We start from the raw sequence: 3,361 nt of genomic DNA on the forward strand, positions 1-3,361 counted from the left end.
CCCACCTTGGCCTCCCCAAGTGCTGGGATTACAGGCTTGAGCCACTGCGCGTGGCATGGTGCCCAGATTGTCTTGGGCACATGTTCTCAGGACTTCCTGAGGACTGTGTCTCGGGCCATGGTCACTCAGATTTGGCTCAGAATAAATCTCTTCAAATATTTTGCAGAGTTTGACTCTTTTTGTCGACAATAAGCTCGTCAAATGAAAGCTGTTGGAACTCTAAATTACTTTGAGCCCCGAAGCAATGTGATTGTGAGACCCTGGTCAAGCAGCAAGTCACTGTGAACTTTGCTTCTCTAATTATAGATTAACGCTCTTCCTTTCTTGTTTTGTAAAATGTTATGAAAGATTAAATGGCACCAGATGTAAGACCCCTTCCCTTTCTTCGTTCCTGACCTTTTGTTACGAATTAACTTCTTTATTTTCTTGCACCCAACTCAGACCGGATGGCACAGAAGACACCGTGCCTATCAAATACCATTAGACAGTATGTTAAATATACTTTTCCCAAAAGGAACAAGATATAACCAAACAAATTGCTGCAACTCATAAGCCAATCTTACTTGGAAAACATAATCATGCTAAACCTCCTTGTATTTTCCCATTGAAGTGAAGCCCTAATCCCTCCACCTCAGAGCACCGAGCCCATTCCTTTCGAGTCTGTGTTTTCTGAGTGGTGGTCCTCAAACTCAGAGTTAGAATCAACTCTATAAAATTGGATTTTCAGCCTTTCAATTATTTCAGATGGCAGGAGAAACACACAGACCCCACCTCTTCCTTTGGAGTTCTGCATTGCAAAGGGATTTCATCCTGCCTTTTGTAACCAGCCAAGGGGTTCTTCCTGCCTCCTCCCCAAATAAAGACCTTGCATTCCAGCAAAGAGAGAGTTTAATAGACACAGGCAGGCCACACCACGTGGGAGAGAGAGTTTGTACTCCAATCATTTCATCAAAGGCTTATAGGCAGGGGTTTTCCAAGGCAGTTTGGGGGGTCAGAGGTGGCCAAGTAACAGGTACTGATTGGCTGGAACAGACATGAACTCATAGAGGGTCAAAGCTGTCCTCCTGCAGGCTAAATCCCCTCTTGAAAAGGAAGCCATCGCCAGCCTCTCATGCCCACCCCCATCTAGAACCCCCACTCCTCTCCAGTCTCAGTGTCTTGGAAGAGCCTCTGGATCGCAGGGGCTGGGAAATTCGACTGGTCATCCCCGCCAAGCAAACACATTCTCCCATCCAGGGCCCCTCAGTGGCTGAAGGCTGAGCCCCAGGAAAGAATCGCTTCTTAGGGTGGTGCCACAGGAGTGAGGTTGGCGGGTCCAGGTAGAACCATGGGTATCAGACCTGCAAAAAACCTGAAAAGATATCTCAAAAGACCAATCTACAGTTGGGAAAATTGTGTATTTTGCTAGAGCGGTCTACACCTTAGCTCCTCCTCTAGCCTCATAGTGTTTCATTAGCTTTACACAGGCACAAGAGCTTTGGGGGAGACCAGTTTATATTTAAACTGTAAATTAAATGTCTCCCAAGGTTAGCTCAGCCCAAAAGCCCAGGAATCATTAAGGGAAAGGAAAGATGGGGGGTGCCTTAGCTCAGCTCACTCTTACAATTTTTCTCATTTGTAGCAGGACGAGCTGCAGACAAAACTCCTCAGACACCGGATTAAAGAAGGAAGAGGTTTTTTATTTGGCCGGGAGCGTCGGCAGACTTACATCTTAAGAGCCGAGCTCCCCGAAAAACAGATACTTAGCCTTTTTAAAGGCTTACAACTTTAAGGGGTCCGCGTGAAAGGGTCGTGATAAATCGAGCAAGCATGGGAAACGTGACTGGGGCCTACATCCATCAGTTAACAGAACAAAAAGTTTTACAATGCTTTTTATTTCATACAGTGTCTGGGATTTACAGATGACACAAGTAGTTTAGGCCAGGGGTTGATGTTATTATTATTACCTTGTTTAACTCCTAGGGCCGGGTGGTGGTGCCAAGGTTGTCCGGCTATTTGTCTTACTTTTGTTTCTTTCTCTCTTTCCTCCTGTCTTGTGAACTAGGCAAGCTGGGGGAAGGAGGGCAGCAGGAGTAGTAGTGGCCTCGTGGCCTCCTTCCTTAATTGATAGAGTTTTTACAAAGGCGGTTTCACTTTCAGCGTGGTCGTTCTCTAACTTCTCTTGCTTCCTCAGGTCCTCACCCCAAAGCAGCACCCACCCTGCACTCCCAGGGTGTACCCTCCCTTCCCTCCTGCTCACCTGGGCCTATCCCAGGTTCCCCCCAGGAGCTGTGGAAGGTCCCAGTGGTGCCACCTTGGCCTCCAGGCATCACTCTCCAGCTTCTTCCCTCCTCCCTCCACAGGAACCTTGCCTCAAAGGTCAGTCGCGCTGCTCTCTGCTGCACTCAGCCTCTTCCTGGCAAGTGTGCCCCTCCGCTCTTGAAAAAGAAGCCATCACCAGCCTCTCGTGTCCACCCCCATCTAGGCCCCCCACTCCTCTCCAGTCTCAGTGTCTTGGAAGAGCCTCTGGATCACAGGGGCTGGGAAATTCGGCTGGTCATCCCCACAAAGCAAACACATTCTCCCATCCAGAGTCCCTCAGTGGGTGAAGGCTGAGCCCCAGTAAAGGACAGATCATCGCTGTCACAGCGAGTGAACTAGAGCGACTCCATGCTGAGTAGGGGCTGGGTGAAATGAGGCTGAACCTTCCGTGCTGCATTCTCAGGTTAGGCATTCTTAGTCACAGGATCAGATAGGAGGTTGGCAGGATTAGTATCACGAGATACAAGTCACCGAGACCCTGCTGATCCAACAGGAAGCAGTAAAGAAGCCAAAACCCATCAAAACCAAGATGGCGACAAAAGGAACCTCCAGTCGTCCTCACTGCTCATTATGCACTAATTGTAATGCATTAGCTGCTAAAAGACACTCTCACCTGCATCATGACAGCTTACAAATGCCGTGGCAACGTCCAGAAGTTACCCTATATGGTCTAAAAAGGGGAGGGACCCTCAGTTCAGAAAAATCCCCTCCCCTTTCTTGGAAAACTCACAAACAGTCCACCTGTTGTTTAACATAGAATCCAGAAGTAAGTGTTAGTATAGTCAGCCGAGATCCAAGAACCCTGTGTTGGGGTAGGGATTGGGACTCCTTTCTGGTAACAATACTAGGGTTCACAGAGCCCCCACATCGCAGGGCAAGTGGTGCAGAAGCCTGAGCCATCAGTAGCCACCCCCGTCAGGCTTCTATATGGATTCCTTGGTGCAGGGCATTTGGTTTACCAGGCCTCAGAGACCCACACCTGAAGTGCTAGCCCAGCCCCATCACCGCAGCCCAGACACAAAACTGCAGCCCAGCCCCACCACTGCAGCCCAGCCCCACA

The sequence above is a fragment of the Colobus angolensis genome, unplaced genomic scaffold (assembly GCF_000951035.1).
Source record: "Colobus angolensis palliatus isolate OR3802 unplaced genomic scaffold, Cang.pa_1.0 Scaffold9, whole genome shotgun sequence".
Taxonomy (NCBI): domain Eukaryota; kingdom Metazoa; phylum Chordata; class Mammalia; order Primates; family Cercopithecidae; genus Colobus; species Colobus angolensis.